This window comes from Panthera tigris, chromosome E3, assembly GCF_018350195.1.
Source record: "Panthera tigris isolate Pti1 chromosome E3, P.tigris_Pti1_mat1.1, whole genome shotgun sequence".
Taxonomy (NCBI): Eukaryota; Metazoa; Chordata; class Mammalia; order Carnivora; family Felidae; genus Panthera; species Panthera tigris.
In genome coordinates, this window is record NC_056675.1 from 18,370,115 (window position 1) to 18,396,605 (window position 26,491).

Genomic DNA, 26,491 nt, shown 5'->3' on the forward strand with positions numbered 1-26,491 from the left:
CCACACATGACCACATCTGTTTAGGGTTCATTTTGGTTCAGTGAACCATGGGCTTTCTTCACGCACCTATAAACAACCCTGTTTGATTTCACAGGAGGTAAAGTGGATGACCAGGCCACGGAAGCTCGGATTCAGAAGTCGTGGGGAGAAAACATTCCTTTCCTCCTCTGCTCTATGCAGAGGCTGGACGGGATCCACTCAGACCGGAGCGAACCAAGCACAGCCACCTCCCCTGGAAAAGGCGGAGGAAGTCGGGGTGTGGAATAGGTGAGGGGTGGAGAATGTTACCGCTGATAGAGAGAGGACACGGTGTGCGGTTTGCGACGCCGAATACAGAAAGGGCCGTCTCGCGGAAGAGAGACGCAGGCATCGTGGCACCAGAGGACTCCCCTGGGACTCACGGGCAGAGATGCCTTTGACTCACGTTGCCCCTAACGCAATGGGCTACCTCGCGAGGCAGAGACTCACTCCGCTGCTCCTGGAGAAGGTCGTTGAGAGATCCATGAGCAGGGAGGGGTCCGCAAGGAATGTACCACAGCAGGACAAGCCAGGTAGGGACCCGGGCACACTGGACGGTCGATGCCCCACCCGGACGGGACAGCACCTACGCAGCTGCAGCTACGACGACGTGTACCTGCGCGAGGGCGCGATGCCAGGCTTCGCTAGGTCTTGCAAGATTGGAGAAGCAGCAGGAAGTCCAGGTTTCCACGTGAAAACTCCCAAGTGTTCAATATGGGCCGGGCCAATGATTGTCAGAAATGCTTCCACACGTAAGAAACCGACCAAATGGAACGCACCTTCACCCTGCAGGCAAACATCACGGATCTTTGGTTTTCACGATTCACGTATCCAGAATCTCAAAGGACTCAACCAGGCTTTCCCAACCTCACCACTCTTGACATTTGGGACCAGATAGTTCTGTGCGGCGAGGCTGTCCTGGGCGGTGTAGGCTGGTCAGCAGCATCCCTGGCCTGTGTCGCCAGATGCCAGGAGCACCCCACACCCGAGCCAAGTCACGACAAAAACAAAAAAGTCTCCGGCCATTGCCAAATGTCCCCCAGGGGGCCATCCCTGGCGGGAGCCGCTGGACTAAAGCAACATCCAACTCTCAGCTTCCAGGATTTTGTGGAAGCGTCGTCACACAGAATTCTAACACGGGGTTTCTGAAAGAAAGAGTTGCCTGCGTGAAGTAAGGACTCCTATCTGCTTTGGAAGCAGAACCCTGGTTTCTGATGAACGGCAGTGCTCTTCTTAACTAGCCCGATGACCTCTTTGAGTCCTCGCTTCCTCATCATTAAACCAGGAGTAAATAACATCACCTCTGGGAGTTGCTGTGGAGAAGGCAGCGAGAGACTTGACTCAAAAGCATCTAGCCCAGCAAGTCAGCAAGCACCAAAGACATTTCATCCACACGAACCCTTCCCTGGCGGGCAGCCGGCCCAGTGTCTACAGTCGGAAACACACGGGGTCCGGAGTCACACCCCGGCCCCAAGTCCTGCCTCGGCCACTCGCTGGCCGGGCAGACAACGGCAGGTCATTTTTCTTCTCTCTAAACCAGAAATGATAACAAGCACCAGTAGGTGAGACCAGGCCAGGTGGTTCGGTACAGCGCTTGGTAAACCAAACCAGGAGACAAGTAGTGATGATTACTACTCTCGGATCTCTGAAACGTTTCTGTAAAGGACAGGACAAGCTCGTCGACACATCCAAGAACTCAGAAGGTAGTCATAGGAGGGTGGGGTGCAGGAGGAAAAAGAGAAAAATCACCACAGGAATCTCCACCTCCCCAACCTGTTACACCAGCAACTGCCCTCTGGTGACCCACAGACCAACTCTGGCCACAGACGTATTTTGTTTAGTCCCGCTCAGGGTCCTGGTGGTTGTTTTCAATTGGCATTAAATGCCACCTAATCTTCATGAAAATCCAGACTTGAGGCCTTTCTCAACAACTCCAAAGGTCGGGCCCGACAGCGGGCCCAGATTCTCACGCGGCCCTTTGGTAAGACAGGCACCGTCGGGTCCCCCACGGCCCTCACCTGGTCTAAGTCGCTCTTGTTTTCTTCTTCTTAGCCTGGCCCCCTGAGGCTTGGAGTTTGCGACCGTGACTTACCTAAAGGCTGCTACTACTACCTAGGAGAACATTCAGGCCTCCAGGGAGAGCTTCCATCTTGGCAGAAACCGACACCCAAAGAGACACTCCCTCCCAGAGCCTCGCCCACGTAGTCAAGTCTGCTATCAGGCCCCCAGATTGCTGTCCTCCTGGACTCATCGACCTCACAACCAAACGCTCAGGTTCCTCACCTTGATGCACCCCTTCCTCCACACCCTCCACGCCAACGACCATCCGCAGCTACTGGATTCTCTGCGCCACGGATTTCCAAAAAGCTCTTTCTTTCTGTTTAGCAGGACTAGAAAAGACCACACTTCCTGCCTCCTGCTGGGAAGAACACCCCGGTTATCTTGTGGGGGAGGGGGCTCAGCACTCTCCCATTCTAGGCCCCTGTGGCTTGGGTGGGGCTGACTCCATTTCCATGTCCAGGCAAAGGCCACTGACCCCATCAGATACCTTCAGAGTCAATCCTGGGGCTCTGGCCACAGTGAAAGGTATTCTTTGTCCCTCTGGGACTTGAACTGAAGATGTTGGAAGCCGGGGGGTGGAGGGGTGGGGTGGGGGGGCGATTCCTCCTTGTAGACACAGGTTACCTAAAGAGTGGAACCCCTGGATCTAGCCCTGGCTGCAACTATATTGCTTTTGGACTCTTTTCCTCACATAGGAGCCAATCAAATTCGCAGCTTGGCTTATAACAATTCCAGTTGGTTTGGTTTTGTGTGTTTTTTTCTTTTTTCGTCATTGAGACAGAGAGCGGGGAAGGGGCAGAGACAGAGAAGATCCCAAGCAGGCTCCGCACCATTGGCACAGAGCTTGATCCCAGGAACTGTGAGATCATGACCTGAGCTGAAATCAAGAGCCAGATACTCACCCAACTGAGCCACCCAGGCGCCCCTCGAGTTGGGTTTACTGACAATCCAAAGAGACCTACGGGGCACCTGGGTGGCTCACTGGGTCAAGTGTCAGACTTCGGCTCCGGTCACGATCTCTCGTTTCGTGGGTTTGAGGCCCGCGTCAGGCTCTGTGCTGACAGCTCGGAGCCTGGAGCCTGCTTCGGATTCTGTGTTTCCCTCTCTCTCTGCCTCTCCCCCGCTCATGTTCTGTCTACCCTTTCTCTCAAAAATAAATATTTACAAAGAAAAAATTTTCTTTAATAAAAAAAAAAAAGGGGACCTACTCAATATAACAGAATTTTGAAAGAAGTGTTGAAAGATAGAGGGGAAAGGCTCTCGTCAAATTTTCTCCTGTTTGTTTTGTTGTGTTGTGTTGTGTTACCTCTCTCCTTCCAGTAAGAGTAGAGTTTCACTTAGTGTGTCAGCCATCCCTGTATAAGGACTTACCTCATGGTGTATAATCATTTTTGCTTGCCTATCTCTTCCACAAGTCTGTGGAGCCCCTTCAGGGCAGAAGCCGGATTTGTATTCACTTGGATTCTTTTCTACTTTCCACAACGGCACATAATTTGGGCTCAAGAAGGGTCTCTTGAACGGATGAATCAAGCATCCTAATTCTCTTCTTTGGGATGCCCCACTCAAGAGACCACTGCATCATCCTTGCGCCTGTGATACACAAACCATCCTCCGAAACAGACTCATGCACCCATTGTCCACAAACTGCATCATGAGAACTCACTTCTTCTAGCCATTACGAATTCTCCCACATGTCCATCCCACAGAACCTCACTGTGGGGTGACTCACGAGGTCCTCATTGTCGGGAAGAGAATACTTCCTCGCAGGACACCACTCAGAACTCTATGCATCTGTAACAGACACAACGGGCGAGCCACTCACACACAGAATATCACTCCTGGCTGCGGCGGGGGGGCGGGGGGACGGGGGGAGGTAACTTCTCTGCTTTCTCGCTTTCCTCTTGACCCAAATACCCCCCAAATCCCAATCCTGATGCCTACGCCACTAACACACAATTACAATTCTAGGCTCTCTCTTGCCTCCCTTTTTCCTCCCTAGTCCTTCAAAACTCTTGACGTGGAAAAAATACAAACTTATCGAGGGACTCAACAGCAGTAAAGCCAAAGCTTCCCCAGGAAACTGTTTTGACTTTGGGAGCAGAAATTGCCACACCCCTAACACCTCTGTAACAGCTGCTGCTTCCACTGGCATCTAGCAAGAAAGATTTTCAAACAGAGTCAAAGGTCAGGGCCATTATGACAATGCTAGCACGAATCACTATTTACTCTATCCAGCTTTCATTTTCCCTTCTTGGGCTCACACCACCGGAGCGAGCTGGTAAGAACTAGATGTGTGCTAGATTGACAAATGTTTATGGAGAATCGACCATATGACAGGAGCCACAGCAGAGCTGGCCAAGGAAACAGAAAGACGGCAAGGACTCTCAAGGCGTTCAGTCTAATGGAGAATACTAACAACTAAACAGGAGTTGCATTATAGAAAAACAGGTGCTATGCGGACGTATGTAAGTGGCCAGGAGAGGGACTCCCAACACGTTGGAGCATCACAGAAGGTCTTTTAGAGGCAGTGACCTTTACCTGGACACCTAAAGAATGAGTAGGAGGCAGGTCTAGGGCAGGTGAGGTGAAAGGAGCTTTGGAGAATTCCAGGTAGAGGCTAACAGGGAAGAAGGCTCGGCGGCCTCTGGCAACCGAAAGGAGGCACATATGGCTGTAATTCGGCAGCGTGAAGGGAGAACCTGCTACACAGAGGAAGCCGGAGCCAAAGAGACCCTGAGTGGCTTGATAGCTTGAAAAGTCTCAGAACTTTGTGCAAAAGAGCAAACACCCCTTTCCTCATGAGATGTACAAACTGGCCAGAACGACAATGTGACACGTGTCTTGAGAGTCACTAAATACTGATTTCACAATGCATGTTACTGAGAATCCGGGGGGGTGGGGGGCAGAAAACTCCTAAGGAGTGATCTTGTAACTCATTCACAGATGCCTGCTTGAAGCTTTGGGCCCCACGACTATTCCGTCTGCCTTCCCCTTGGCACTCCCTATTCCTATCATTTTCCTACAAATGACAGGAAGGTAGGCACTGCTAGGCTGTAGGGATAGGGATCCACTCTGGAAACAGGATAAGTGCACACGGAGATAATAGGGTGGGGGTAGCAACGAAATTGAACAAAACTAAGCAAAAAGTTGGGGGGGAGGAACGAAAGTGTAAAAGGCAAATATAGAAAGCTCAAGGGGAAGTAAAAGTATTTTCAGACACACACAGAAAAGAAGTGTCCCCACGTGCTCCGGCTAAACCAAACGCCCCCTTTTACTCAACTGTTGAAAACAAAGAAGAAGAAAAAGCAATGAAAAAGTCACACTTTCATACCCCTTCTCGGAATAAGCAGTCAACGGGTACAGGACAGCTCACTGCCCTGAAAGACCTTGAAAGATTTACCCCAGAGAACACAGCACACGATAATCAACCTCCAGAGGCTCTCAAAACCACTACAAACTCCGGTCTCTTCTGTCATTTCATAATCGATCGTTTCCTGTCAAGCATTAAAGCGATACCAGACAAACCTGGAGAAGGATTTGCTCCCCAATCCAAAGTGAGAAAAGCTGTTTTGAAAGCCCCCCCTCTTTTTGTTTTTCCATTTGCCCAAGGCGTTCCCACAATTCTTTCCTCCCGGTTCCAAATGTCTACAGGTCAAGAACTTGAGCAGTCCGGTCCATTAGGGGCCACGGTTTGGAGACGGCACACCCTCCAAAGTCCCTCCAAGGGAGTCCTGAGTCTCCCTAAGCGGCTCTCTTGGGCTCTGATCGCCCCTTACTTATTGACTGCCATCAGGCACTTGGAGGTGGACGGCCGGTCGGCAGCGGCCAGGCGACCCGGAAAGGCTGAGAATGCCGCCCCCCAGAGCACCATGCCCGCCCGGCCTCAGGTACACCAGTTAGCCGAGTTTTCGCCCAAGGCAAAGCCCCGGGAGAGGGGGGCAGGCCCGGGGAAAGCATGGGTCCAGACCCCAGAGGACGATGCTCAGCGGGGCCGGGACAATGGGCGGTGGGGACCCGAGCGGGGGGGGGGGGGGGCGTCCCGGGAGGCCGGCCCGCCCCGCTGTTCCTGGGGGCTCGGGCGGCGGCCCCGAGATGGCCGCCTGGCCGCTGCGTGGCGCAGCCCTCGTCCCTGGCCCGCCGCGGACCCGGCGCGGAGCGGGCGGCCGGGCGGCCGGGGCCCCCGCGGGGCAGCGGGCCCGCCCCGGCCCGGGCCACGACCCCGACCCCCGGTCCCCGGCCCGCGCGCTCCCGGCGGGCCCGGCACGGCTGACTCACCTGCCCACGGTCTGGTTGGCGAGCTGCTTCATGCGGTTCAAGGGCAGCGGCAGCGGCGGCCCGCGGGGCTCGGGCCTGGCGCGGCTAGGCCGAGGCGGCGGCGGCGGCGGCGGCTGCGCCGGCTGCGACTGCTACTGCGGCTGCTGTGGCGACTGAGCGGCGGCTGCGGCTGCTATTGTGGCTGCGGCGGCGGCGGCGGCGGCGGCGGTTGGGCCGACTGCGGCTGCTACTGCGTCGGCTGCGGCTGCTACTGCGGCTGCGGCGACTGAGCGGCGGCGGCGGCGGCGGCCAAGGCGGCTGTGGCGGCTGCTGCTCCCGGACCGGCGCCACGCCCTCGCCGCGTCACTTCCAGCGGCCCCGCCCGCCGGAGGCCGCGCGGGGCCAGACGAGCGCCAGGCTCGCCGCTTGGCCCCCGCCCCCCAACCCGGGCCGCTCCGAGGAGCGCGCGGAGCCCCGCGTCCCGACGCCTCCTAGGATCCCGACTCCCGGCCCCGGCTAGGCCGCGCACCGTTGGGAGGGGGCGGCGGTTCGGGATCTCGCGGTTCCTGAGTTTTAGCTCCGCACTGGGCTCTGTGCTGACGGCTCGGAGCCTGGAGCCTGCTTCGGATTCTGGGTCGCCCTCTCTCTCCGCCCCAACCCTGCTTGTGCTCTCTTTCAAAAATGAATAAACATAAAAAAAAATTTAGGGGCGCCTGGGTGGCTCCCTGGGTTGAGCGTCCAACTTGGGCTCAGGTCATGATCTCGCAGTTTGTGAGTTTGAGCCCTGCGTCGGGCTCTGTGCACACAGCTGGAAGCCTGGAGCCTGCTTCCCATCCTGTGTCTCCCTCTCTCTCTCTCTGCCCCTTCCCCGCCCATGCTCTGTCTCTGTCTCTCAAAAATAAATAAACGTTAATAAATTTTTTTTAATTAAAAAAAACAGTGGCTTCTTCTTTTTTTGCAATAATTTTTTGATGTTTATTTTTCTTGTTTGAGAGTGAAAATGGGGGAGGAGCAGAGAGAGAGAGAGGGAGAAAGAGGACCTGAAGGAGGTTCTGCGCTGACGCAGGCGGGGCTTGAACTCCAGAGCTGAGAGGTCACGAGCCACAAGATCACAAGGCACAAGATCACAACCCGAGCCAAAGTCAGATGCTTACACTGACCGAGCCCAAGGCACCCCAAAACAGTGCTCACTTCTTACCAGGGTAGACATTGGTGGGTTTGGAGGCTCCGGCCAAAGGAAGACATAGACGTACATTTGTCTATATGGGAGGAGAGTATTCTCCAACCGCTTTGTTTGGGTGGAGGCCCACTCCATGTGGTCTGATTTACAAGTAACAGCATAAATCGGCTGAAGTAAAATTAACAACAAGGAATATGTTGCCTCCAGAACCCCCAAAATACGGAAAGATTTGAGACTTGTATGTCCTCAACAAACGTGTCCAACAAATGTCCTCACGGTAGGATGTCATACCTGTGCTCTCGGAGAAAGATGGGTAAGTTAAGATCCTGCCTGCAAAGATGACATGTGATAGCAGAAGGGTTCGGGTGGCCTGTGCATAACAGGGTAAAACATGTCCCCTTCAAGCTCAAGGGAAAGGTGGCTGAGAGGACATTGAAATGGGCGCTGAACAGAACCTATTAGCCAAATCTATAAGAAAGAGCAAAATATGTACCGTCTTTAAATTTGTTGGGATCCCAGGTGTTTTAAGGGTAGCAGGGTTTATACGGCTACTTATGGGGCACCTGGCTGGCTCGGTCGGTCGAGCGTCCCACTTCGGCTCGGGTCACAATCTCGCGGTCCGTGAGTTCGAGCCCCGCGACAGACCCTGTGCTGACGGCTCAGAGCCTGGAGCCTGTTTCGGATTCTGTGTCTCCCTCTCTCTGACCCTCCCCTGTTCATGTTCAGTCTCTCTCTTTCTCAAAAATCAATAAACGTAAAAAAAAAAAAAAAAAAAAAAAAAAAGGAAATTAAAAAAAAATGAAATAAAATCTGAAAACGTCTGAATTCCAAAACTCATCTGGCCCCTAGGGTTTTGGAAAAAGGACCGTGGGCCTGCTGTACTTTTCACATCCATGTTTAAGAAAATAGACACACACGGCAGGTAGGAGCGTAATAATATTTGTACGTGGATTTATACTTGGATTGATTACGAGGGCATCTGCCTACATTGGAGACACAGAAACAGAATGATAAAGGCCAGACATCGCCAGTCCGACAAGACTGCGTGGTGTGCATACTGACTCTGGGACCCTATACCATAAACCCATGTCCAATCTCAGGGGCAGGGGCCTGCCGTGGACACACTGGGAACCACGACCACAGACATCATTTCCTCTTAGAATAACATGCTGCCTTCACGTGTAAAACCAATGCCATAAGGCCACACATGACCACATCTGTTTAGGGTTCATTTTGGTTCAGTGAACCATGGGCTTTCTTCACGCACCTATAAACAACCCTGTTTGATTTCACAGGAGGTAAAGTGGATGACCAGGCCACGGAAGCTCGGATTCAGAAGTCGTGGGGAGAAAACATTCCTTTCCTCCTCTGCTCTATGCAGAGGCTGGACGGGATCCACTCAGACCGGAGCGAACCAAGCACAGCCACCTCCCCTGGAAAAGGCGGAGGAAGTCGGGGTGTGGAATAGGTGAGGGGTGGAGAATGTTACCGCTGATAGAGAGAGGACACGGTGTGCGGTTTGCGACGCCGAATACAGAAAGGGCCGTCTCGCGGAAGAGAGACGCAGGCATCGTGGCACCAGAGGACTCCCCTGGGACTCACGGGCAGAGATGCCTTTGACTCACGTTGCCCCTAACGCAATGGGCTACCTCGCGAGGCAGAGACTCACTCCGCTGCTCCTGGAGAAGGTCGTTGAGAGATCCATGAGCAGGGAGGGGTCCGCAAGGAATGTACCACAGCAGGACAAGCCAGGTAGGGACCCGGGCACACTGGACGGTCGATGCCCCACCCGGACGGGACAGCACCTACGCAGCTGCAGCTACGACGACGTGTACCTGCGCGAGGGCGCGATGCCAGGCTTCGCTAGGTCTTGCAAGATTGGAGAAGCAGCAGGAAGTCCAGGTTTCCACGTGAAAACTCCCAAGTGTTCAATATGGGCCGGGCCAATGATTGTCAGAAATGCTTCCACACGTAAGAAACCGACCAAATGGAACGCACCTTCACCCTGCAGGCAAACATCACGGATCTTTGGTTTTCACGATTCACGTATCCAGAATCTCAAAGGACTCAACCAGGCTTTCCCAACCTCACCACTCTTGACATTTGGGACCAGATAGTTCTGTGCGGCGAGGCTGTCCTGGGCGGTGTAGGCTGGTCAGCAGCATCCCTGGCCTGTGTCGCCAGATGCCAGGAGCACCCCACACCCGAGCCAAGTCACGACAAAAACAAAAAAGTCTCCGGCCATTGCCAAATGTCCCCCAGGGGGCCATCCCTGGCGGGAGCCGCTGGACTAAAGCAACATCCAACTCTCAGCTTCCAGGATTTTGTGGAAGCGTCGTCACACAGAATTCTAACACGGGGTTTCTGAAAGAAAGAGTTGCCTGCGTGAAGTAAGGACTCCTATCTGCTTTGGAAGCAGAACCCTGGTTTCTGATGAACGGCAGTGCTCTTCTTAACTAGCCCGATGACCTCTTTGAGTCCTCGCTTCCTCATCATTAAACCAGGAGTAAATAACATCACCTCTGGGAGTTGCTGTGGAGAAGGCAGCGAGAGACTTGACTCAAAAGCATCTAGCCCAGCAAGTCAGCAAGCACCAAAGACATTTCATCCACACGAACCCTTCCCTGGCGGGCAGCCGGCCCAGTGTCTACAGTCGGAAACACACGGGGTCCGGAGTCACACCCCGGCCCCAAGTCCTGCCTCGGCCACTCGCTGGCCGGGCAGACAACGGCAGGTCATTTTTCTTCTCTCTAAACCAGAAATGATAACAAGCACCAGTAGGTGAGACCAGGCCAGGTGGTTCGGTACAGCGCTTGGTAAACCAAACCAGGAGACAAGTAGTGATGATTACTACTCTCGGATCTCTGAAACGTTTCTGTAAAGGACAGGACAAGCTCGTCGACACATCCAAGAACTCAGAAGGTAGTCATAGGAGGGTGGGGTGCAGGAGGAAAAAGAGAAAAATCACCACAGGAATCTCCACCTCCCCAACCTGTTACACAAGCAACTGCCCTCTGGTGACCCACAGACCAACTCTGGCCACAGACGTATTTTGTTTAGTCCCGCTCAGGGTCCTGGTGGTTGTTTTCAATTGGCATTAAATGCCACCTAATCTTCATGAAAATCCAGACTTGAGGCCTTTCTCAACAACTCCAAAGGTCGGGCCCGACAGCGGGCCCAGATTCTCACGCGGCCCTTTGGTAAGACAGGCACCGTCGGGTCCCCCACGGCCCTCACCTGGTCTAAGTCGCTCTTGTTTTCTTCTTCTTAGCCTGGCCCCCTGAGGCTTGGAGTTTGCGACCGTGACTTACCTAAAGGCTGCTACTACTACCTAGGAGAACATTCAGGCCTCCAGGGAGAGCTTCCATCTTGGCAGAAACCGACACCCAAAGAGACACTCCCTCCCAGAGCCTCGCCCACGTAGTCAAGTCTGCTATCAGGCCCCCAGATTGCTGTCCTCCTGGACTCATCGACCTCACAACCAAACGCTCAGGTTCCTCACCTTGATGCACCCCTTCCTCCACACCCTCCACGCCAACGACCATCCGCAGCTACTGGATTCTCTGCGCCACGGATTTCCAAAAAGCTCTTTCTTTCTGTTTAGCAGGACTAGAAAAGACCACACTTCCTGCCTCCTGCTGGGAAGAACACCCCGGTTATCTTGTGGGGGAGGGGGCTCAGCACTCTCCCATTCTAGGCCCCTGTGGCTTGGGTGGGGCTGACTCCATTTCCATGTCCAGGCAAAGGCCACTGACCCCATCAGATACCTTCAGAGTCAATCCTGGGGCTCTGGCCACAGTGAAAGGTATTCTTTGTCCCTCTGGGACTTGAACTGAAGATGTTGGAAGCCGGGGGGTGGAGGGGTGGGGTGGGGGGGCGATTCCTCCTTGTAGACACAGGTTACCTAAAGAGTGGAACCCCTGGATCTAGCCCTGGCTGCAACTATATTGCTTTTGGACTCTTTTCCTCACATAGGAGCCAATCAAATTCGCAGCTTGGCTTATAACAATTCCAGTTGGTTTGGTTTTGTGTGTTTTTTTCTTTTTTCGTCATTGAGACAGAGAGCGGGGAAGGGGCAGAGACAGAGAAGATCCCAAGCAGGCTCCGCACCATTGGCACAGAGCTTGATCCCAGGAACTGTGAGATCATGACCTGAGCTGAAATCAAGAGCCAGATACTCACCCAACTGAGCCACCCAGGCGCCCCTCGAGTTGGGTTTACTGACAATCCAAAGAGACCTACGGGGCACCTGGGTGGCTCACTGGGTCAAGTGTCAGACTTCGGCTCCGGTCACGATCTCTCGTTTCGTGGGTTTGAGGCCCGCGTCAGGCTCTGTGCTGACAGCTCGGAGCCTGGAGCCTGCTTCGGATTCTGTGTTTCCCTCTCTCTCTGCCTCTCCCCCGCTCATGTTCTGTCTACCCTTTCTCTCAAAAATAAATATTTACAAAGAAAAAATTTTCTTTAATAAAAAAAAAAAAGGGGACCTACTCAATATAACAGAATTTTGAAAGAAGTGTTGAAAGATAGAGGGGAAAGGCTCTCGTCAAATTTTCTCCTGTTTGTTTTGTTGTGTTGTGTTGTGTTACCTCTCTCCTTCCAGTAAGAGTAGAGTTTCACTTAGTGTGTCAGCCATCCCTGTATAAGGACTTACCTCATGGTGTATAATCATTTTTGCTTGCCTATCTCTTCCACAAGTCTGTGGAGCCCCTTCAGGGCAGAAGCCGGATTTGTATTCACTTGGATTCTTTTCTACTTTCCACAACGGCACATAATTTGGGCTCAAGAAGGGTCTCTTGAACGGATGAATCAAGCATCCTAATTCTCTTCTTTGGGATGCCCCACTCAAGAGACCACTGCATCATCCTTGCGCCTGTGATACACAAACCATCCTCCGAAACAGACTCATGCACCCATTGTCCACAAACTGCATCATGAGAACTCACTTCTTCTAGCCATTACGAATTCTCCCACATGTCCATCCCACAGAACCTCACTGTGGGGTGACTCACGAGGTCCTCATTGTCGGGAAGAGAATACTTCCTCGCAGGACACCACTCAGAACTCTATGCATCTGTAACAGACACAACGGGCGAGCCACTCACACACAGAATATCACTCCTGGCTGCGGCGGGGGGGCGGGGGGACGGGGGGAGGTAACTTCTCTGCTTTCTCGCTTTCCTCTTGACCCAAATACCCCCCAAATCCCAATCCTGATGCCTACGCCACTAACACACAATTACAATTCTAGGCTCTCTCTTGCCTCCCTTTTTCCTCCCTAGTCCTTCAAAACTCTTGACGTGGAAAAAATACAAACTTATCGAGGGACTCAACAGCAGTAAAGCCAAAGCTTCCCCAGGAAACTGTTTTGACTTTGGGAGCAGAAATTGCCACACCCCTAACACCTCTGTAACAGCTGCTGCTTCCACTGGCATCTAGCAAGAAAGATTTTCAAACAGAGTCAAAGGTCAGGGCCATTATGACAATGCTAGCACGAATCACTATTTACTCTATCCAGCTTTCATTTTCCCTTCTTGGGCTCACACCACCGGAGCGAGCTGGTAAGAACTAGATGTGTGCTAGATTGACAAATGTTTATGGAGAATCGACCATATGACAGGAGCCACAGCAGAGCTGGCCAAGGAAACAGAAAGACGGCAAGGACTCTCAAGGCGTTCAGTCTAATGGAGAATACTAACAACTAAACAGGAGTTGCATTATAGAAAAACAGGTGCTATGCGGACGTATGTAAGTGGCCAGGAGAGGGACTCCCAACACGTTGGAGCATCACAGAAGGTCTTTTAGAGGCAGTGACCTTTACCTGGACACCTAAAGAATGAGTAGGAGGCAGGTCTAGGGCAGGTGAGGTGAAAGGAGCTTTGGAGAATTCCAGGTAGAGGCTAACAGGGAAGAAGGCTCGGCGGCCTCTGGCAACCGAAAGGAGGCACATATGGCTGTAATTCGGCAGCGTGAAGGGAGAACCTGCTACACAGAGGAAGCCGGAGCCAAAGAGACCCTGAGTGGCTTGATAGCTTGAAAAGTCTCAGAACTTTGTGCAAAAGAGCAAACACCCCTTTCCTCATGAGATGTACAAACTGGCCAGAACGACAATGTGACACGTGTCTTGAGAGTCACTAAATACTGATTTCACAATGCATGTTACTGAGAATCCGGGGGGGTGGGGGGCAGAAAACTCCTAAGGAGTGATCTTGTAACTCATTCACAGATGCCTGCTTGAAGCTTTGGGCCCCACGACTATTCCGTCTGCCTTCCCCTTGGCACTCCCTATTCCTATCATTTTCCTACAAATGACAGGAAGGTAGGCACTGCTAGGCTGTAGGGATAGGGATCCACTCTGGAAACAGGATAAGTGCACACGGAGATAATAGGGTGGGGGTAGCAACGAAATTGAACAAAACTAAGCAAAAAGTTGGGGGGGAGGAACGAAAGTGTAAAAGGCAAATATAGAAAGCTCAAGGGGAAGTAAAAGTATTTTCAGACACACACAGAAAAGAAGTGTCCCCACGTGCTCCGGCTAAACCAAACGCCCCCTTTTACTCAACTGTTGAAAACAAAGAAGAAGAAAAAGCAATGAAAAAGTCACACTTTCATACCCCTTCTCGGAATAAGCAGTCAACGGGTACAGGACAGCTCACTGCCCTGAAAGACCTTGAAAGATTTACCCCAGAGAACACAGCACACGATAATCAACCTCCAGAGGCTCTCAAAACCACTACAAACTCCGGTCTCTTCTGTCATTTCATAATCGATCGTTTCCTGTCAAGCATTAAAGCGATACCAGACAAACCTGGAGAAGGATTTGCTCCCCAATCCAAAGTGAGAAAAGCTGTTTTGAAAGCCCCCCCTCTTTTTGTTTTTCCATTTGCCCAAGGCGTTTCCACAATTCTTTCCTCCCGGTTCCAAATGTCTACAGGTCAAGAACTTGAGCAGTCCGGTCCATTAGGGGCCACGGTTTGGAGACGGCACACCCTCCAAAGTCCCTCCAAGGGAGTCCTGAGTCTCCCTAAGCGGCTCTCTTGGGCTCTGATCGCCCCTTACTTATTGACTGCCATCAGGCACTTGGAGGTGGACGGCCGGTCGGCAGCGGCCAGGCGACCCGGAAAGGCTGAGAATGCCGCCCCCCAGAGCACCATGCCCGCCCGGCCTCAGGTACACCAGTTAGCCGAGTTTTCGCCCAAGGCAAAGCCCCGGGAGAGGGGGGCAGGCCCGGGGAAAGCATGGGTCCAGACCCCAGAGGACGATGCTCAGCGGGGCCGGGACAATGGGCGGTGGGGACCCGAGCGGGGGGGGGGGGGGGGCGTCCCGGGAGGCCGGCCCGCCCCGCTGTTCCTGGGGGCTCGGGCGGCGGCCCCGAGATGGCCGCCTGGCCGCTGCGTGGCGCAGCCCTCGTCCCTGGCCCGCCGCGGACCCGGCGCGGAGCGGGCGGCCGGGCGGCCGGGGCCCCCGCGGGGCAGCGGGCCCGCCCCGGCCCGGGCCACGACCCCGACCCCCGGTCCCCGGCCCGCGCGCTCCCGGCGGGCCCGGCACGGCTGACTCACCTGCCCACGGTCTGGTTGGCGAGCTGCTTCATGCGGTTCAAGGGCAGCGGCAGCGGCGGCCCGCGGGGCTCGGGCCTGGCGCGGCTACATCGATTCCGGGCCGAGGCGGCGGCGGCGGCGGCGGCTGCGCCGGCTGCGACTGCTACTGCGGCTGCTGTGGCGACTGAGCGGCGGCTGCGGCTGCTATTGTGGCTGCGGCGGCGGCGGCGGCGGCGGCGGTTGGGCCGACTGCGGCTGCTACTGCGTCGGCTGCGGCTGCTACTGCGGCTGCGGCGACTGAGCGGCGGCGGCGGCGGCGGCCAAGGCGGCTGTGGCGGCTGCTGCTCCCGGACCGGCGCCACGCCCTCGCCGCGTCACTTCCAGCGGCCCCGCCCGCCGGAGGCCGCGCGCGGGGCCAGACGAGCGCCAGGCTCGCCGCTTGGCCCCCGCCCCCCAACCCGGGCCGCTCCGAGGAGCGCGCGGAGCCCCGCGTCCCGACGCCTCCTAGGATCCCGACTCCCGGCCCCGGCTAGGCCGCGCACCGTTGGGAGGGGGCGGCGGTTCGGGATCTCGCGGTTCCTGAGTTTTAGCTCCGCACTGGGCTCTGTGCTGACGGCTCGGAGCCTGGAGCCTGCTTCGGATTCTGGGTCGCCCTCTCTCTCCGCCCCAACCCTGCTTGTGCTCTCTTTCAAAAATGAATAAACATAAAAAAAAATTTAGGGGCGCCTGGGTGGCTCCCTGGGTTGAGCGTCCAACTTGGGCTCAGGTCATGATCTCGCAGTTTGTGAGTTTGAGCCCTGCGTCGGGCTCTGTGCACACAGCCGGAAGCCTGGAGCCTGCTTCCCATCCTGTGTCTCCCTCTCTCTCTCTCTGCCCCTTCCCCGCCCATGCTCTGTCTCTGTCTCTCAAAAATAAATAAACGTTAATAAATTTTTTTTAATTAAAAAAAACAGTGGCTTCTTCTTTTTTTGCAATAATTTTTTGATGTTTATTTTTCTTGTTTGAGAGTGAAAATGGGGGAGGAGCAGAGAGAGAGAGAGGGAGAAAGAGGACCTGAAGGAGGTTCTGCGCTGACGCAGGCGGGGCTTGAACTCCAGAGCTGAGAGGTCACGAGCCACAAGATCACAAGGCACAAGATCACAACCCGAGCCAAAGTCAGATGCTTACACTGACCGAGCCCAAGGCACCCCAAAACAGTGCTCACTTCTTACCAGGGTAGACATTGGTGGGTTTGGAGGCTCCGGCCAAAGGAAGACATAGACGTACATTTGTCTATATGGGAGGAGAGTATTCTCCAACCGCTTTGTTTGGGTGGAGGCCCACTCCATGTGGTCTGATTTACAAGTAACAGCATAAATCGGCTGAAGTAAAATTAACAACAAGGAATATGTTGCCTCCAGAACCCCCAAAATACGGAAAGATTTGAGACTTGTATGTCCTCAACAAACGTGTCCAACAAATGTCCTCACGGTAGGATGTCATACCCGTGCTCTCGGAGAAAGATGGGTAAGTTAAGATCCTGCCTGCAAAGATGACATGTGATAGCAGAAGGGTTCGGGTGGCCTGTGCATAACAGGGTAAAACATGTCCCCTTCAAGCTCAAGGGAAAGGTGGCTGAGAGGACATTGAAATGGGCGCTGAACAGAACCTATTAGCCAAATCTATAAGAAAGAGCAAAATATGTACCGTCTTTAAATTTGTTGGGATCCCAGGTGTTTTAAGGGTAGCAGGGTTTATACGGCTACTTATGGGGCACCTGGCTGGCTCGGTCGGTCGAGCGTCCCACTTCGGCTCGGGTCACAATCTCGCGGTCCGTGAGTTCGAGCCCCGCGACAGACCCTGTGCTGACGGCTCAGAGCCTGGAGCCTGTTTCGGATTCTGTGTCTCCCTCTCTCTGACCCTCCCCTGTTCATGTTCAGTCTCTCTCTTTCTCAAAAATCAATAAACGTAAAAAAAAAAAAAAAAAAAAAAAAAAAAAGGAAATTAAAAAAAAATGAAATAAAATCTGAAAACGTCTGAATTCCAAAACTCATCTGGCCCCTAGGGTTTTGGAAAAAGGACCGTGGGCCTGCTGTACTTTTCACATCCATGTTTAAGAAAATAGACACACACGGCAGGTAGGAGCGTAATAATATTTGTACGTGGATTTATACTTGGATTGATTACGAGGGCATCTGCCTACATTGGAGACACAGAAACAGAATGATAAAGGCCAGACATCGCCAGTCCGACAAGACTGCGTGGTGTGCATACTGACTCTGGGACCCTATACCATAAACCCATGTCCAATCTCAGGGGCAGGGGCCTGCCGTGGACACACTGGGAACCACGACCACAGACATCATTTCCTCTTAGAATAACATGCTGCCTTCACGTGTAAAACCAATGCCATAAGGCCACACATGACCACATCTGTTTAGGGTTCATTTTGGTTCAGTGAACCATGGGCTTTCTTCACGCACCTATAAACAACCCTGTTTGATTTCACAGGAGGTAAAGTGGATGACCAGGCCACGGAAGCTCGGATTCAGAAGTCGTGGGGAGAAAACATTCCTTTCCTCCTCTGCTCTATGCAGAGGCTGGACGGGATCCACTCAGACCGGAGCGAACCAAGCACAGCCACCTCCCCTGGAAAAGGCGGAGGAAGTCGGGGTGTGGAATAGGTGAGGGGTGGAGAATGTTACCGCTGATAGAGAGAGGACACGGTGTGCGGTTTGCGACGCCGAATACAGAAAGGGCCGTCTCGCGGAAGAGAGACGCAGGCATCGTGGCACCAGAGGACTCCCCTGGGACTCACGGGCAGAGATGCCTTTGACTCACGTTGCCCCTAACGCAATGGGCTACCTCGCGAGGCAGAGACTCACTCCGCTGCTCCTGGAGAAGGTCGTTGAGAGATCCATGAGCAGGGAGGGGTCCGCAAGGAATGTACCACAGCAGGACAAGCCAGGTAGGGACCCGGGCACACTGGACGGTCGATGCCCCACCCGGACGGGACAGCACCTACGCAGCTGCAGCTACGACGACGTGTACCTGCGCGAGGGCGCGATGCCAGGCTTCGCTAGGTCTTGCAAGATTGGAGAAGCAGCAGGAAGTCCAGGTTTCCACGTGAAAACTCCCAAGTGTTCAATATGGGCCGGGCCAATGATTGTCAGAAATGCTTCCACACGTAAGAAACCGACCAAATGGAACGCACCTTCACCCTGCAGGCAAACATCACGGATCTTTGGTTTTCACGATTCACGTATCCAGAATCTCAAAGGACTCAACCAGGCTTTCCCAACCTCACCACTCTTGACATTTGGGACCAGATAGTTCTGTGCGGCGAGGCTGTCCTGGGCGGTGTAGGCTGGTCAGCAGCATCCCTGGCCTGTGTCGCCAGATGCCAGGAGCACCCCACACCCGAGCCAAGTCACGACAAAAACAAAAAAGTCTCCGGCCATTGCCAAATGTCCCCCAGGGGGCCATCCCTGGCGGGAGCCGCTGGACTAAAGCAACATCCAACTCTCAGCTTCCAGGATTTTGTGGAAGCGTCGTCACACGGAATTCTAACACGGGGTTTCTGAAAGAAAGAGTTGCCTGCGTGAAGTAAGGACTCCTATCTGCTTTGGAAGCAGAACCCTGGTTTCTGATGAACGGCAGTGCTCTTCTTAACTAGCCCGATGACCTCTTTGAGTCCTCGCTTCCTCATCATTAAACCAGGAGTAAATAACATCACCTCTGGGAGTTGCTGTGGAGAAGGCAGCGAGAGACTTGACTCAAAAGCATCTAGCCCAGCAAGTCAGCAAGCACCAAAGACATTTCATCCACACGAACCCTTCCCTGGCGGGCAGCCGGCCCAGTGTCTACAGTCGGAAACACACGGGGTCCGGAGTCACACCCCGGCCCCAAGTCCTGCCTCGGCCACTCGCTGGCCGGGCAGACAACGGCAGGTCATTTTTCTTCTCTCTAAACCAGAAATGATAACAAGCACCAGTAGGTGAGACCAGGCCAGGTGGTTCGGTACAGCGCTTGGTAAACCAAACCAGGAGACAAGTAGTGATGATTACTACTCTCGGATCTCTGAAACGTTTCTGTAAAGGACAGGACAAGCTCGTCGACACATCCAAGAACTCAGAAGGTAGTCATAGGAGGGTGGGGTGCAGGAGGAAAAAGAGAAAAATCACCACAGGAATCTCCACCTCCCCAACCTGTTACACAAGCAACTGCCCTCTGGTGACCCACAGACCAACTCTGGCCACAGACGTATTTTGTTTAGTCCCGCTCAGGGTCCTGGTGGTTGTTTTCAATTGGCATTAAATGCCACCTAATCTTCATGAAAATCCAGACTTGAGGCCTTTCTCAACAACTCCAAAGGTCGGGCCCGACAGCGGGCCCAGATTCTCACGCGGCCCTTTGGTAAGACAGGCACCGTCGGGTCCCCCACGGCCCTCACCTGGTCTAAGTCGCTCTTGTTTTCTTCTTCTTAGCCTGGCCCCCTGAGGCTTGGAGTTTGCGACCGTGACTTACCTAAAGGCTGCTACTACTACCTAGGAGAACATTCAGGCCTCCAGGGAGAGCTTCCATCTTGGCAGAAACCGACACCCAAAGAGACACTCCCTCCCAGAGCCTCGCCCACGTAGTCAAGTCTGCTATCAGGCCCCCAGATTGCTGTCCTCCTGGACTCATCGACCTCACAACCAAACGCTCAGGTTCCTCACCTTGATGCACCCCTTCCTCCACACCCTCCACGCCAACGACCATCCGCAGCTACTGGATTCTCTGCGCCACGGATTTCCAAAAAGCTCTTTCTTTCTGTTTAGCAGGACTAGAAAAGACCACACTTCCTGCCTCCTGCTGGGAAGAACACCCCGGTTATCTTGTGGGGGAGGGGGCTCAGCACTCTCCCATTCTAGGCCCCTGTGGCTTGGGTGGGGCTGACTCCATTTCCATGTCCAGGCAAAGGCCACTGACCCCATCAGATACCTTCAGAGTCAATCCTGGGGCTCTGGCCACAGTGAAAGGTATTCTTTGTCCCTCTGGGACTTGAACTGAAGATGTTGGAAGCCGGGGGGTGGAGGGGTGGGGTGGGGGGGCGATTCCTCCTTGTAGACACAGGTTACCTAAAGAGTGGAACCCCTGGATCTAGCCCTGGCTGCAACTATATTGCTTTTGGACTCTTTTCCTCACATAGGAGCCAATCAAATTCGCAGCTTGGCTTATAACAATTCCAGTTGGTTTGGTTTTGTGTGTTTTTTTCTTTTTTCGTCATTGAGACAGAGAGCGGGGAAGGGGCAGAGACAGAGAAGATCCCAAGCAGGCTCCGCACCATTGGCACAGAGCTTGATCCCAGGAACTGTGAGATCATGACCTGAGCTGAAATCAAGAGCCAGATACTCACCCAACTGAGCCACCCAGGCGCCCCTCGAGTTGGGTTTACTGACAATCCAAAGAGACCTACGGGGCACCTGGGTGGCTCACTGGGTCAAGTGTCAGACTTCGGCTCCGGTCACGATCTCTCGTTTCGTGGGTTTGAGGCCCGCGTCAGGCTCTGTGCTGACAGCTCGGAGCCTGGAGCCTGCTTCGGATTCTGTGTTTCCCTCTCTCTCTGCCTCTCCCCCGCTCATGTTCTGTCTACCCTTTCTCTCAAAAATAAATATTTACAAAGAAAAAATTTTCTTTAATAAAAAAAAAAAAGGGGACCTACTCAATATAACAGAATTTTGAAAGAAGTGTTGAAAGATAGAGGGGAAAGGCTCTCGTCAAATTTTCTCCTGTTTGTTTTGTTGTGTTGTGTTGTGTTACCTCTCTCCTTCCAGTAAGAGTAGAGTTTCACTTAGTGTGTCAGCCATCCCTGTATAAGGACTTACCTCATGGTGTATAATCATTTTTGCTTGCCTATCTCTTCCACAAGTCTGTGGAGCCCCTTCAGGGCAGAAGCCGGATTTGTATTCACTTGGATTCTTTTCTACTTTCCACAACGGCACATAATTTGGGCTCAAGAAGGGTCTCTTGAACGGATGAATCAAGCATCCTAATTCTCTTCTTTGGGATGCCCCACTCAAGAGACCACTGCATCATCCTTGCGCCTGTGATACACAAACCATCCTCCGAAACAGACTCATGCACCCATTGTCCACAAACTGCATCATGAGAACTCACTTCTTCTAGCCATTACGAATTCTCCCACATGTCCATCCCACAGAACCTCACTGTGGGGTGACTCACGAGGTCCTCATTGTCGGGAAGAGAATACTTCCTCGCAGGACACCACTCAGAACTCTATGCATCTGTAACAGACACAACGGGCGAGCCACTCACACACAGAATATCACTCCTGGCTGCGGCGGGGGGGCGGGGGGACGGGGGGAGGTAACTTCTCTGCTTTCTCGCTTTCCTCTTGACCCAAATACCCCCCAAATCCCAATCCTGATGCCTACGCCACTAACACACAATTACAATTCTAGGCTCTCTCTTGCCTCCCTTTTTCCTCCCTAGTCCTTCAAAACTCTTGACGTGGAAAAAATACAAACTTATCGAGGGACTCAACAGCAGTAAAGCCAAAGCTTCCCCAGGAAACTGTTTTGACTTTGGGAGCAGAAATTGCCACACCCCTAACACCTCTGTAACAGCTGCTGCTTCCACTGGCATCTAGCAAGAAAGATTTTCAAACAGAGTCAAAGGTCAGGGCCATTATGACAATGCTAGCACGAATCACTATTTACTCTATCCAGCTTTCATTTTCCCTTCTTGGGCTCACACCACCGGAGCGAGCTGGTAAGAACTAGATGTGTGCTAGATTGACAAATGTTTATGGAGAATCGACCATATGACAGGAGCCACAGCAGAGCTGGCCAAGGAAACAGAAAGACGGCAAGGACTCTCAAGGCGTTCAGTCTAATGGAGAATACTAACAACTAAACAGGAGTTGCATTATAGAAAAACAGGTGCTATGCGGACGTATGTAAGTGGCCAGGAGAGGGACTCCCAACACGTTGGAGCATCACAGAAGGTCTTTTAGAGGCAGTGACCTTTACCTGGACACCTAAAGAATGAGTAGGAGGCAGGTCTAGGGCAGGTGAGGTGAAAGGAGCTTTGGAGAATTCCAGGTAGAGGCTAACAGGGAAGAAGGCTCGGCGGCCTCTGGCAACCGAAAGGAGGCACATATGGCTGTAATTCGGCAGCGTGAAGGGAGAACCTGCTACACAGAGGAAGCCGGAGCCAAAGAGACCCTGAGTGGCTTGATAGCTTGAAAAGTCTCAGAACTTTGTGCAAAAGAGCAAACACCCCTTTCCTCATGAGATGTACAAACTGGCCAGAACGACAATGTGACACGTGTCTTGAGAGTCACTAAATACTGATTTCACAATGCATGTTACTGAGAATCCGGGGGGGTGGGGGGCAGAAAACTCCTAAGGAGTGATCTTGTAACTCATTCACAGATGCCTGCTTGAAGCTTTGGGCCCCACGACTATTCCGTCTGCCTTCCCCTTGGCACTCCCTATTCCTATCATTTTCCTACAAATGACAGGAAGGTAGGCACTGCTAGGCTGTAGGGATAGGGATCCACTCTGGAAACAGGATAAGTGCACACGGAGATAATAGGGTGGGGGTAGCAACGAAATTGAACAAAACTAAGCAAAAAGTTGGGGGGGAGGAACGAAAGTGTAAAAGGCAAATATAGAAAGCTCAAGGGGAAGTAAAAGTATTTTCAGACACACACAGAAAAGAAGTGTCCCCACGTGCTCCGGCTAAACCAAACGCCCCCTTTTACTCAACTGTTGAAAACAAAGAAGAAGAAAAAGCAATGAAAAAGTCACACTTTCATACCCCTTCTCGGAATAAGCAGTCAACGGGTACAGGACAGCTCACTGCCCTGAAAGACCTTGAAAGATTTACCCCAGAGAACACAGCACACGATAATCAACCTCCAGAGGCTCTCAAAACCACTACAAACTCCGGTCTCTTCTGTCATTTCATAATCGATCGTTTCCTGTCAAGCATTAAAGCGATACCAGACAAACCTGGAGAAGGATTTGCTCCCCAATCCAAAGTGAGAAAAGCTGTTTTGAAAGCCCCCCCTCTTTTTGTTTTTCCATTTGCCCAAGGCGTTTCCACAATTCTTTCCTCCCGGTTCCAAATGTCTACAGGTCAAGAACTTGAGCAGTCCGGTCCATTAGGGGCCACGGTTTGGAGACGGCACACCCTCCAAAGTCCCTCCAAGGGAGTCCTGAGTCTCCCTAAGCGGCTCTCTTGGGCTCTGATCGCCCCTTACTTATTGACTGCCATCAGGCACTTGGAGGTGGACGGCCGGTCGGCAGCGGCCAGGCGACCCGGAAAGGCTGAGAATGCCGCCCCCCAGAGCACCATGCCCGCCCGGCCTCAGGTACACCAGTTAGCCGAGTTTTCGCCCAAGGCAAAGCCCCGGGAGAGGGGGGCAGGCCCGGGGAAAGCATGGGTCCAGACCCCAGAGGACGATGCTCAGCGGGGCCGGGACAATGGGCGGTGGGGACCCGAGCGGGGGGGGGGGGGGCGTCCCGGGAGGCCGGCCCGCCCCGCTGTTCCTGGGGGCTCGGGCGGCGGCCCCGAGATGGCCGCCTGGCCGCTGCGTGGCGCAGCCCTCGTCCCTGGCCCGCCGCGGACCCGGCGCGGAGCGGGCGGCCGGGCGGCCGGGGCCCCCGCGGGGCAGCGGGCCCGCCCCGGCCCGGGCCACGACCCCGACCCCCGGTCCCCGGCCCGCGCGCTCCCGGCGGGCCCGGCACGGCTGACTCACCTGCCCACGGTCTGGTTGGCGAGCTGCTTCATGCGGTTCAAGGGCAGCGGCAGCGGCGGCCCGCGGGGCTCGGGCCGAGGCGGCGGCGGCGGCGGCTGCGCCGGCTGCGACTGCTACTGCGGCTGCTGTGGCGACTGAGCGGCGGCTGCGGCTGCTATTGTGGCTGCGGCGGCGGCGGCGGCGGCGGCGGTTGGGCCGACTGCGGCTGCTACTGCGTCGGCTGCGGCTGCTACTGCGGCTGCGGCGACTGAGCGGCGGCGGCGGCGGCGGCCAAGGCGGCTGTGGCGGCTGCTGCTCCCGGACCGGCGCCACGCCCTCGCCGCGTCACTTCCAGCGGCCCCGCCCGCCGGAGGCCGCGCGCGGGGCCAGACGAGCGCCAGGCTCGCCGCTTGGCCCCCGCCCCCCAACCCGGGCCGCTCCGAGGAGCGCGCGGAGCCCCGCGTCCCGACGCCTCCTAGGATCCCGACTCCCGGCCCCGGCTAGGCCGCGCACCGTTGGGAGGGGGCGGCGGTTCGGGATCTCGCGGTTCCTGAGTTTTAGCTCCGCACTGGGCTCTGTGCTGACGGCTCGGAGCCTGGAGCCTGCTTCGGATTCTGGGTCGCCCTCTCTCTCCGCCCCAACCCTGCTTGTGCTCTCTTTCAAAAATGAATAAACATAAAAAAAAATTTAGGGGCGCCTGGGTGGCTCCCTGGGTTGAGCGTCCAACTTGGGCTCAGGTCATGATCTCGCAGTTTGTGAGTTTGAGCCCTGCGTCGGGCTCTGTGCACACAGCTGGAAGCCTGGAGCCTGCTTCCCATCCTGTGTCTCCCTCTCTCTCTCTCTGCCCCTTCCCCGCCCATGCTCTGTCTCTGTCTCTCAAAAATAAATAAACGTTAATAAATTTTTTTTAATTAAAAAAAACAGTGGCTTCTTCTTTTTTTGCAATAATTTTTTGATGTTTATTTTTCTTGTTTGAGAGTGAAAATGGGGGAGGAGCAGAGAGAGAGAGAGAGGGAGAAAGAGGACCTGAAGGAGGTTCTGCGCTGACGCAGGCGGGGCTTGAACTCCAGAGCTGAGAGGTCACGAGCCACAAGATCACAAGGCACAAGATCACAACCCGAGCCAAAGTCAGATGCTTACACTGACCGAGCCCAAGGCACCCCAAAACAGTGCTCACTTCTTACCAGGGTAGACATTGGTGGGTTTGGAGGCTCTGGCCAAAGGAAGACATAGACGTACATTTGTCTATATGGGAGGAGAGTATTCTCCAACCGCTTTGTTTGGGTGGAGGCCCACTCCATGTGGTCTGATTTACAAGTAACAGCATAAATCGGCTGAAGTAAAATTAACAACAAGGAATATGTTGCCTCCAGAACCCCCAAAATACGGAAAGATTTGAGACTTGTATGTCCTCAACAAACGTGTCCAACAAATGTCCTCACGGTAGGATGTCATACCCGTGCTCTCGGAGAAAGATGGGTAAGTTAAGATCCTGCCTGCAAAGATGACATGTGATAGCAGAAGGGTTCGGGTGGCCTGTGCATAACAGGGTAAAACATGTCCCCTTCAAGCTCAAGGGAAAGGTGGCTGAGAGGACATTGAAATGGGCGCTGAACAGAACCTATTAGCCAAATCTATAAGAAAGAGCAAAATATGTACCGTCTTTAAATTTGTTGGGATCCCAGGTGTTTTAAGGGTAGCAGGGTTTATACGGCTACTTATGGGGCACCTGGCTGGCTCGGTCGGTCGAGCGTCCCACTTCGGCTCGGGTCACAATCTCGCGGTCCGTGAGTTCGAGCCCCGCGACAGACCCTGTGCTGACGGCTCAGAGCCTGGAGCCTGTTTCGGATTCTGTGTCTCCCTCTCTCTGACCCTCCCCTGTTCATGTTCAGTCTCTCTCTTTCTCAAAAATCAATAAACGTAAAAAAAAAAAAAAAAAAAAAAAAAAAAAGGAAATTAAAAAAAAATGAAATAAAATCTGAAAACGTCTGAATTCCAAAACTCATCTGGCCCCTAGGGTTTTGGAAAAAGGACCGTGGGCCTGCTGTACTTTTCACATCCATGTTTAAGAAAATAGACACACACGGCAGGTAGGAGCGTAATAATATTTGTACGTGGATTTATACTTGGATTGATTACGAGGGCATCTGCCTACATTGGAGACACAGAAACAGAATGATAAAGGCCAGACATCGCCAGTCCGACAAGACTGCGTGGTGTGCATACTGACTCTGGGACCCTATACCATAAACCCATGTCCAATCTCAGGGGCAGGGGCCTGCCGTGGACACACTGGGAACCACGACCACAGACATCATTTCCTCTTAGAATAACATGCTGCCTTCACGTGTAAAACCAATGCCATAAGGCCACACATGACCACATCTGTTTAGGGTTCATTTTGGTTCAGTGAACCATGGGCTTTCTTCACGCACCTATAAACAACCCTGTTTGATTTCACAGGAGGTAAAGTGGATGACCAGGCCACGGAAGCTCGGATTCAGAAGTCGTGGGGAGAAAACATTCCTTTCCTCCTCTGCTCTATGCAGAGGCTGGACGGGATCCACTCAGACCGGAGCGAACCAAGCACAGCCACCTCCCCTGGAAAAGGCGGAGGAAGTCGGGGTGTGGAATAGGTGAGGGGTGGAGAATGTTACCGCTGATAGAGAGAGGACACGGTGTGCGGTTTGCGACGCCGAATACAGAAAGGGCCGT

General features: G+C 53.8%; 2 long non-coding RNA genes across 2 annotated transcripts; both read right to left on the bottom strand.

Moving 5' to 3' along the window:
- Window positions 1–3,357: 3,357 nt before the first annotated feature.
- Window positions 3,358–6,429, bottom strand: LOC122234666. Its single transcript, XR_006212552.1, has 2 exons — window positions 6,355–6,429; window positions 3,358–3,870 (listed from the first exon to the last, which is right to left on the bottom strand). It is a non-coding gene; the product is annotated as an uncharacterized LOC122234666 (long non-coding RNA).
- A 14,372-nt stretch (window positions 6,430–20,801) lies between these two features.
- LOC122234653 lies at window positions 20,802–23,914 on the bottom strand. Its single transcript, XR_006212539.1, has 2 exons — window positions 23,798–23,914; window positions 20,802–21,314 (listed from the first exon to the last, which is right to left on the bottom strand). It is a non-coding gene; the product is annotated as an uncharacterized LOC122234653 (long non-coding RNA).
- Window positions 23,915–26,491: the final 2,577 nt, after the last annotated feature.